At 41.0% G+C, this 10,979-nt stretch overlaps 1 long non-coding RNA gene across 1 annotated transcript in view; it reads left to right on the top strand.

Moving 5' to 3' along the window:
• The window catches only part of LOC126994632 (uncharacterized), a 177,907-nt gene extending 167,591 nt beyond the window's left edge, over positions 1 to 10,316 (top strand). Inside the window, exon 3 of the long non-coding RNA XR_007749364.1 lies at positions 10,244 to 10,316. This is a non-coding gene — a long non-coding RNA (uncharacterized LOC126994632). The remainder of the gene's footprint in view (positions 1 to 10,243) is intronic.
• Positions 10,317 to 10,979: the final 663 nt, after the last annotated feature.

Below are 10,979 nucleotides of genomic sequence, written 5' to 3'. Positions count from 1 at the left end.
CTTTTTCTTTTCTTTTCTTTTCTTTTTCTTTTCTATTCTTTTCTTTCTAATTCTTTGCGGTCTTGTCTTTCGTGTCGATTTTCTTTACTATTTGTCTTTTGTATATTATGTTTTCCCGCACGTTAATATACTGGTCCTCCTTCCCATTAATTATATATATTTTTCTCATGTATTTATTTCTGTTTCTTCTTAATTATCCCAACAAGGTGAAAGCGACGCCTCTCCTCGCTCATTATTATTACGAGGGAATCCATCAAACAACTTTTTTTCTCAATATGTTTGTCTTAGTTTCTGCATTCAGGCCGTCGCTTCATTCTGCTGATTTTATTACCTACATATATTTCAGTCCCAAAGAAGTGAGAGGAAGGGAAAGGAACATTATAACTCCCTCTCATTTTAAACAACGTGTATTATATTATTAATTTTGTCTTAGTTTCTGCATTCAGTCCGTCGTTTTATTCTGCTGATTTTGTTACCTTCATATATTGCAATCTCAAAAAAGTGAGAGGAAGGGAAAGGAACATTTTAACTCCCTCTCATTTTAAATAACGTGTATTATATTCGTCTTAGTTTCTGCGTCCAATCCGTCGCTTTAATGTGCTGATTTTGTTACCTACATATATTGCAATCCCAAAGAAGTGAGAGGAAGGGAAAGAACAGTTTACCTTCCTCCCTTAATTAATTTGATCTAGTGAAGGAGCCGTAACGAAGGAACACGGAGACTAACTGGCCATTACTCTCATTCTATTTTTTTCATATACAATCTTTAGTGTATTTTCTATTCCTAATATTCCTTTTACTTATCTTACTCATGTTTATTTTTGCGTATATTCAAAGGTAGTCCTGAGTGAAGGATAACAACTCTATTAATTGACGATGCTCTGAGTTATAATTATTTTTTTGTACATATTCTCGTATGTTTTCACTAACTTTCTATGAATAATTTTTTTCTTAACTTTCTCAACAAATTAGTTACCGATACTATGATTCGTAATTCTTTTTGTACCTGTATTCCTATGTTTTTCTGGCCTTTTTTTATTAACTTTTCCTAACTGAACGTTTCTTTGTGTTGTGTCCTTGTGTCATCGTGTTCCGGCCCTGCGTACCTTATTAGCGCCTCCTGAGTAGCCGCGTCAGGAGGTGCGAGGAAAGCGGTCATTAGGTGTTGAAGGATGGCCGCTGCTGATGGGAAAGGAGGGAGCGAGGAAGGGGAAGGAGGAAGGGAAGGGAGGAAGGAAAGACGGTAGGAAAGGAGGAAGGAAAGAATTGGGAGGAAGGGAAGATAGGGAAGAAATAAAAAAAAAAAGACGAAAATTGATTAAGAAAAAAATGTGGTGATTGAGAGCAAGGGAAGAAAGAAGGAAGAAGGGAGGAAAAGAATGAGTAAAAGAGGAAGAAAATAATGAAGAAAGGAGTGAAGGATGAAAGGAGTGATGGAAGGGAGGAAGAAAAGAAGAAAAGGAATTAAAGAAGAACATATAGGACAAAGGAAGAAAAGGAAATATTAAAAAAGAAAATATTAAGGAAGGAAGGAAGGAAAGAAGAGAAGGAAGAATAAAAAACAAGAATAGAAAGAGAAAAGGAAGGGGGAGGAGGGAGGCTATTAATGGCTTTTCATTTGGCGGACAAGAGAGAGAGAGAGAGAGAGAGAGAGAGAGGGAGAGGGAGAGGGAGAGGGAGAGAAAGGCTTACGTGGTTATATATTTTTCTTTCCCTTATAATTCCGCGGTGGTCGAAGGAAACGCTTTCATTATCATAATTATTTTTTAATAGAATTTGGCAAAAGTCTGCAAGGCATCGATTTTTTTTCCCTCGCATTTCTTTTTTCCATCATTTACTTTATTATTTGCTTTCACCCATGAGAGGAAATTAGAGGCTTTCAGTGTGTTTATTCATTTCATATATATCCTTCACTTGATCATTATTATCTTTTTTTTTCTTTTTTATTTTCTTATTTTTAGTTTCACCGCGGCGGGAGACACGTTTCCTCTGTTATATCTGGCGGGATTTCTTTATTTTTTTTGGCGGGTGAATCTTCCTCAGTAAACGTCTATAATGATAATATGAAGCCGCAAACGTTTCCACCGCAGTAATCGCCCGTGCCTGTTGACTCCGGCTTCACCGAACACGAAATTTTGTCTTGATTCGCTTCCTGGTTTTGGTCTCTTATCCCTCCATCTGAACGCACGTTGCCGGGAGGTCTTGCTTTCTCTTTTTTTTCTCTTTTTTTTTGTAAACTGAAATAGTGTTGACGTGTCCCTCGACTCATTAGTTTTGTAGTCATTAGCAAGGACAGCAACAACAGCAACAACAACAAACAAACAAACAAAATTTTGTCTTCATTCGCTTCCTTTCTCTTTGCTTTTCTTTTTTATGTAAACTGGAATAGTATTGACGTTTCCCAAGACTCATTTGTTTTGTAGTCATTAGCAACAACAACAACAATAACAACAACAACAACAACAACAATAAGACAAACAAACAAACAAACAAAAATAAAGGCACAGAGAAAGCAAAACAGCATTAACAGTGAACCCAACAACAACAAATGCACGATGTTTCTCAACAAACCCCCATTAGCAGCATTCTCTCTCTCTCTCTCTCTCTCTCTCTCTCTCTCTCTCTCTCTCTCTCTCTCTCTCTCTCTCTCTCTCTCATCACCTGTGTCCACACCTCTTCTCTCCCCTCCAGGTGTTTCCTTATACAGATGGAGGCGTTGAAGACACTCCTCCATCCCTCCATCTTTACCTGAATCATCTCTCCTCTCCTCCATTCCTCCCTCCACTTTTGAATCATCTCTCCTCTCCTTTATTTATCTCTTGTCTCTTGAATCATCTTTTCTCGCCTGTATTTCTTTCTCCTTTCCTATTTCCTCCATTCCTCCTCCAGTTTTTCCTTCATTTATCCTGCCAATCCTTCGTCTTTCCCTGTAGTCGAGAGAGAGGGAAAGAGGGAGGGAGGGGGAGAGAGAGAGAGAGAGCACTACTAAACAAGAAATCGCCCAAGCATGCTGGTGGGAGGACACTATTGGTAATCCATAAGAAGCGACTCCTCCTTCTCTTATTGCGATGCCTCGGGGTTTGGCGATGACGACTTATGGGAAATTAATTCGCGAGACAGACAAACACAGAGACAGGCAGACATATAATAGATAGATAGATAGATAGATAGATAGATAGATAGAGTAGATAGATAGGTAGGTAAAGAGGTAGATAAATAGTTAGCTTTCAGTTCACGTAAAAAAATTAAGTTTAAAACAGACAAACAAAAAGACAGACAGGCATAAAATAGATAGATAGATAGATAGATAGGTAAAGAGATAGACAGATAAGTAGATAGATAGGCAGGTAAAGAGGTAGATAAATAGTTAGCGTTCAATCCACGTCAGAAATTCGAGTTTAAAATTAATATATGTTGGGATGACATTTGCTATTCATTAATCATATTCGCCATTACAAGTATTTTGCATTAATCGAAACATATTCATCATCGCCATTGTTAGTTTTATTCATGGACTATTGATTACTATTGTGTTTGAAGCGTCTGCGATCACTCATGAAATATCAGATGATGAATGAGAGGGGGTAATTTATGGCCGTGGTATTAGTCTGGCCCGTATATTGAATTTCGGGGATATTAAGCGGAATGACTTTTGCTTCCTAATTATTCTTCGGTCTATATAAAGAGCTTAAAACTCCTGAGACAACATTTTCTGGGAACGGTTTAAACATAACATATATATTTATTTATTAACTTACTCTGATGATTTATGTATTTGTTCACCCACTTATTATTATGATTATCTTACCAAACAGGAAACAAATCAGGTTCGTAAAGATTGTTTTTACTTTCCACGAGACGCAGTATATAGGTATAGATAGATAGATAGTCAAAGATAGAGAGAGAGAGAGAGAGAGAGAGAGAGAGAGATGGGGAGGAGTGTTACGGAACGTGTTTGGTCCGAGGTGGAGGACAAAGTCATTACGGGCGCGTCACAGGTAAACACACGACCACACCTGCTTAATTACCCTCACACGCACACACACACACACACACACACACACACACACACACACACACACACACACACACACACACACACACACACACACACACACACGTTATTTTAGTTTTTGCTTAGTTGAACTTTGTATATTCTCTCTCTCTCTCTCTCTCTCTCTCTCTCTCTCTCTCTCTCTCTCTCTCTCTCTCTCTCTCTCTCTCGCTCCATCAGTGAAATTGTCTCCTTGATATGAAAGGAAAAAAATCTTTGACGCTCATGTGTGTGTGTGTGTGTGTGTGTGTGTGTGTGTGTGTGTGTGTGTGTGTGTGTGTGTACGTGAAATCTTCCCTGTCACCCCCCCATGACGCCAAAAAAAAAATCGCCGTAAATAAAACTCGAAATTAAAGTGTCCTCGAGTCAGCGTCGCGTCCCGATCTTCCTTCCTTCCTCCGGGACGTGACGAACCGGCGAACCAATACCGTAATGGAGACGCGGTTCGGTGTGAGCTTCGGGACACACACACACACACAAACACACACACACACACACACACAAACGCACACGCACACACGCACACACGCAAGGAGGGAGGGAAGGATGGTGTAATTAAGAGAAGTAGAAAGAAATAGAAAATATAATGAATGGGAGGATGAAGAAAGAATATGAGAAGAAATAAATATAGGGTTGAAAGACAAAGGAAGGGAAGAGAAGAATGAAGAGAAGAAGAGAGAAATGAAGATAGGACTGAATGGAGGGATAAGAAGGATGTGGAATAAGAAAGTATGGAAGGATTTCGAGTAGGAGAGGAGAAGGGAAGGAGTAATACGTAGGGAGGGAAGGAGGGAAGGAGGAAGGGTGGAGAGGCGGAGGGAAGGGCCAAAAGAGCGTGTGGGATAGAGAGGTTCCTGTAAGTTGCTGAATTCGATGAATCTCCTGAAAAGAATTCGTTTGTCAGCGACGTGAGGAGGAGGAGGAGGAAAAAGAGGAGAGAGAGGGGAAGGAAGAAAAAGAGGAGGAGGAGGAGGAAGAAGAAGAAGAAGAAGAAGAAGCAGAAGCAGAAGCAGAAGAAGAAGAACAAGAACAAGAAGAACAAGAAGAAGAAAAAGACGAAACGAAGATGAAAAAGGAGACTGAAATACAGAAAGAAGAGGAAGATAACGAAAGATGGACATGAAAGAAAAGGAAGACCAAAATATAAAAAAAAGAAAAATCAACGCACAAAGGCTGGGAGAAAGGACGGAAAGAAGAAGCAGAAAGAGGACGAGACAGCGCTAACGAAGGGAGAGTGAAAAATCCCGTTCTTTATATCAAGTTTGTTAACTCAGTTTGGACCAAAAGAAAACGAATCCAAACAAAAGTGAATCTGACAGGCGACCAATTTTTTTTTCTTCCTCCGAACTTCAGTAAAAAATAACGAAGCTACAAGAAAAGTGAGAGAGAAAGGCAGATGCATGGTGGAGAAAGGAGTGACGAGAATTTACTGACTAGATGAAGGGAAAGAAAGAAGGTAATCTGGGATGAGAAAAAAAAATTATAGAAGAAACATAAATAAAGAAATTGCAAAATATAGATATAAGTGAAAGTAGAGAGAATAGAGGAAGAAAAGGTCAACGCCAACGGTATATAGATTATTATGTATTATGTATTATGTATTATGTATTATTATAGTATTATGGATCAGTTTAGAGAAGAAAAAAAAATGAATGATTGAATTTTAGTAGTTAATAAAAAGAAAGAGGAAAGAGAAATACGTGGAAATAGTACACAAACTATGATTAGGATAGAGAAGTCTGATAAAAAAGGTGGGTAAAGGCGAAATGTGATAAGAGGGAGAGTAAAGAGAGAAAAATATATACGTATTGATATATGAAAATAAAAAATGGAAGAAAACAAAAGGTCATGGGCCGAAGGAAATAAATAAAAACGAAGGCTAACCATAAATAAAGTAATCAACACACGCATTTCGGCAGCAGAAGAACCAAAAAGAAAAAAAAAGAAAAAAGGCTAAAGAAAATTTGGAAGTGTGGGGAAGACAGATACACAGCAGATAAAGCAGTAAAACACGATAAAAGGCAAATGAAACATACATAAAACGAAAAAAAAGAGCGCGTGGAACAAGAGAAACACACTCACAGAAGATAACACCAAACAAAAAAACAAAAAAACAAAACATAATTGAATAAAAAAAAGAGGAAAAAGGAGGAGTAGCAGGAAGAAGAAGAAGAAAAAGAAGAAGAAGAAGAAGAAAAAAAAAAGGAAACGAAGAAGAAAACGAAAACGAAGAAAAGAAAATGAAGAGGAGGAGAAATAGAAAGAGGAAGAGGAAAAGAGGAAAGGCGAAGCGCATGAAGCAAAAGCGTGGACCAGACTCTTAAAAGGCGAGAAGCGCGTGTACTTGGCAAGCTGTCGAGGGCCGTCCCGGGAACACGACACGCCGAGGAGAAAGAAGAATCGCCACTTAGGTATTGTTGGCGGGGTCGCGGGATTTACACTCCGCTTTACGAGTGTCGATGAATGTACGCGCTCCGCCGCCACTGGGTGAGGTTAAGCCCCATTCCTCAAACCCTTTTACGTGATTCGTCTTCTTCCTCTTTATTTTTATTTTTCGTTTTCCTTTTCGTTTATTTCTCTTTTTCTTCTTCTTCGTCTTCAACTTTTTTTTCTTCTTCAACTTCTTCTTCTTCTTCTTCTTCTTCTTTTTCAACTTTTTCATCTTCTTCTTTTTCTTTTTCTTCTTCTTCTTTTTCTTCTTCTTTTTCTTCTTCTTCTTTTTCAACTTTTTCATCTTTTCTTCTTCTTCTTCTTCTTCTTCTTCTTCTTCTTCTTCTTCTTCTTCTTTGTCCTTTGCAGTTTTGGAAAAGAGGAAGGAAGTGTTTTGCTGCGCTGGTTTATTGTGTGTTTGATAGTCAGTTTAAACCCCATATTTTTCAAGCCCTTTTCCTCGTCTTATTTTCCATTTTGTCCTTTGCGCAACGCTTTGAATATAGACGGATTAGAATGAACCCCTGAGGGAGACTTTTGTGGTAGCTTATTGCGTGTCTAGAACGAGTTTGAGTCTTTAATTTCGCCGCCTTTTATTATTTAGAGAAAGTTTTGAAATATGAAGGAAGATGAAGGTAGATTTTTGGGTTAGCTTTATTGCAAGTCTCGGGTTAAAGGGAGAGAGAAAAGATCATCGTGGAATAAAACATCGAAGTTCCTCCTTGACATATGAAAAGGAAAAAGAAAACGAGACGCGGGTGGGAGAGTGCAGAATACGTATACAAGAGAGACGTTATCAGGGCAGGAAGACCGCGGGACCGCATCCTCACTCACCTCTTAATATCTTTTTTCTTTCTTTCGTATTTCTAAGGAAGCGCGCGATTGTGATGCAGCCGTGTTGTGTTTTGGGAAGGAAGGGGCGTCGCTCCCTCATTGGCGCGAGTTTATGGGAGTCGAGGCTGTAATTCCCAGGCGAAGTGAACTGGAAATGTGTGGTGAGGGCTGGAGGGCCGAGATAAGAAGGGTCTGGCGGCGAGGGAAGGGAGGGAGGATGCCGGGATGAAGAGAGAGAGGGAGAGCCAGAGAGAGAGAGAGAGAGAGAGAGAGAGAGAGGGAGAGGGAGAGGGAGAGAAATAACTAAAGGGAAAAGCAGGCTGACTTGAGGATATGCGTAAAGGTGAGGGATTGAAGTTTAGGAAGATGGGGAATAAGGAGAGCTTTGGTATCCATAAGAAAATGAGAAGGCGTTGGGTAAAAATAGGTAAGAAGTAAGTATTGGATTTTGAGAGCAGAAAGAAGAAAAGAGAGAGCTAGTGAAGTTGTGTTGAGAGGGGAGTGGTGAGTAGCAGGAGTGTGAGAGGGAAAATTGAGGGGAAAGGGTAAAGGAGGGGAAGGAGGGGAAAGGCAGGTGTCACGGGGCTAAGAAGAGAGACGTCGAGTTTGAGATAAGTTGCGGACAGGCCTCAGGAAGATACACGAGAATATAAGAAGTCTACAAGAGCCCAGACGACCTACACTTGAAAAAAAAGCCTTAGGATCCTCTTTACCGCCTGGCAAAAGAGTAATAGTAACAGGACTGTAATAGATTAAATATGATAAAGAATAATTGAGAGAGAAACATTGCAGCTGCTCCTTGTCCGCTGAACACTTTACTATTGGCTCAGGGCAGGAGGGGCGGGGGCATGGGCCTGTGGCTGGGGGGAGGGGTTAGGGTGTTAGTGATAGCTGGCGGATGGGGCGTGGGTGTGGGCGTCGGAGGGAATATAGGGAGGCGGGACCCTCTTGGGCGGGTTGTGGTTGTTACGGGGGCGTGGGGAGGGTTATGGCGGGGGGCGGTGTTGTGCTCCCCGCCGGTGCCCTCCTAGCGGGGCGGGGCACGGGGATGCGGGAGGGGCGGCGGGGCGGGGCGGCGCCCGCGGGGCTGGTGTTGTCTTCGCGGTGCAACTTGGGGCGCAGCGTCAGGAGGCGGCGGCAGCACCAGAAGTACTTCCGCCCCTAGTACAGCTCCCGCTCCTTGACGGGCAGGGGCGCGTTGTCCAGGCAGAAGGTGACCTTCTTGCAGGTCTTTTCCTTGACCTGGCGGCGCAGGCTGGGGCGCAGGGCGAGCAGGCCGCGCCCGAACCTGAAGTACTCCCACGCCTCGTACAGCTCCCGCTCCTTCGGGCAAGTCCACGTTGTCCAGGGAGAACGTCACTCGCAAAAGTACATTGCGGAGCCTGATAGCTATGATAGGGGCTCTCTCAGACCCTATGCCTGTTATAGGGGCTCTCTCGGACCCCATACCTCGGTTTGACGCGGCTTTTTCTAAACTTTTTTAAATTCGTCCTTCAGCTCCAAGCTCCCAACGTGCAGATTCATCTCTGAGCTATCTTCGATTGTAGTGATCATCTCTCGCGGCTTTCACCTCTAGACTCAGAGTTCGTGGGTTAGTGGGAGGCTGCAGATAAAAGGGGGCAATGCGGGGAGAGAAAAAAAGGAGCGGTGGAATATAAGGACCAAAATGAGAGGTTAAGGGTAAGGTGTGGTGTGTAGGAGAATGCTGCGGGGTGTGTTAAGAGGAATGTAAGTGTTGAGGTTCTGGAGAGCAACATGCTGTGTGGGGACTTGTGTGTGAGAGAGAGGCAGGAGGTCTGGGAATGAGGAGAGGGGTGCAGGAGAGGCCGTGGAGGCGTGGGATAGAAAGACATCAAAGAAGAAGAAACCCTGCTGGCTGCCCAAGATTTCCACGAGTCTCCCTTCCAAGGAAAGGAAATGACGCAGCGGCGCGGCGTGTGTGGCGGGATAAGGGAGGCGCGAGGGTTTGTTTTGTATTATTGCCGCTGTTATTGTTATTACTTCACGGTGTTGCTGTTTGTTCTGCTGACGGAGGGGCGGAAGGTAAACAGCTGCGTGAGAAATGGACAGTATTGGTATTTTTTGTGCTTGGAGGTTTTTTTTATATTATATTACTCCTCGGACCATTGTTTACGCTTATGAGGTACTGAGCAAATTTTAACAAAGTGTCGTTGATTAAAGTCAAGTATAGCGCCAAATTAGACGTCCTGTTTCATATTTTTCACTTTTTTTTTTACTTATTTTCACCCAATAATTTTCCTCTTTAGTTTCTTCAGTTAAAAGCCGAATACTATGTGCGTTTTGAAAGCCTGTTTTATTCTTTGATGTAGCTACTTTGCTTCCTTTGTTCGCGTTATATTTCCTGTTTCTGAGTTTGTATTTGTTTCTAGTCATGAATTTTAAAACAAAGTACCGTATTATATTTGTGTTATGTCGATCTCGCGTAGCAGTCGACCCCTCCATGACTGTGCTGTTTGAATGAATGAATGAAAATGACTCCTCTTTGATAGCATAATATCCACGTAAGCGTCGATTCGCTTAACCTGATCATTAAAAAAAATGTAGTTAAAAAATCACTCTTGCCTGTGTTAATGCGGTAACAACATCATATCTTAACCCCAAAGTATGACGTCATTAAAACATTATAACACAACAGGTTTGCTTTTCCGTGACTTCGTGTTGGTGGTGAAATAGGAGGATAAGAGCAAGATAAAAGGAAGGGAGGTGGATTGGGTGGGGTGGGCATTTTCAGGTTATTTCCGAAATGTTTATCGGACCTAACTCACTGACCTCACCAGAGAAGGGTAAAAACTGGTTGTATGTGCCCAGAATATGAGTCACGACCTGCCGTCACCTGTGCGTCACCGTGATCACCTGTCCTGCCATTGCGTCATCACTAACCACGTGCTTTCCTTCCCTCCACAGACCGGGAGAAGGACCCGAGGACGATGCGTCGCCGGATTCGACCACGACCGACGAGCTCGCCGAGAAACTAAAGGTAAGGAATTGTTTTTTGTGGTGTAGAGGAGAGGTTCAGATCCTGTTTATCGGACCTTAAAAGTGGTTCATACGTCTTTAACTTTTTTATTCTGAGTTATTTTTCTTTTCTACCTCATATATTTTCTGATTCTTTACTTGTTTTCCTTCTTTTTTTATTTTATCTAATTTATCTTCTGATTCTTTACTTGTTTTCCTTCTTTTTTTTGTTTTATCTAATTTAATTTCTGATTCTATACATGTTTTCATATTTTCCTTCTTTTTTTTCTATTCTGCTTCATTTATTTTCTGATTATTTACTTGTTTTCATATTTTCCTTCTTTTTTTCTATTCTACCTCATTTATTTTTCTGATTCTTTACTTGTTTTTATATTTTCCTTCTTTTTTTCTATTCTACCTCATTTATTTTTCTGATTCTTTACTTGTTTTTATATTTTCCTTCTTTTTTTCTATTCTACCTCATTTATTTTTCTGATTCTTTACTTGTTTTCATATTTTTCTTCTTTTTTTTCTATTCTACCTAATTTATTTTCTGATTATTTACTTGTTATATTTTCCTTCCTTTTACGTGTTTTACTTCACTCGCAGCCGCACTGGTTTACTATCCCTTCACATTTGTTTGTCTTGTTTTACGGGTCTGTTTTCCTCATCTCGCGTTGTTTTT

This window comes from Eriocheir sinensis, chromosome 7 (assembly GCF_024679095.1).
Source record: "Eriocheir sinensis breed Jianghai 21 chromosome 7, ASM2467909v1, whole genome shotgun sequence".
Lineage (NCBI taxonomy): Eukaryota > Metazoa > Arthropoda > Malacostraca > Decapoda > Varunidae > Eriocheir > Eriocheir sinensis.
Note: the sequence above shows the minus strand (reverse complement) of the source record. Positions and strands in the feature narration are given on the sequence as shown.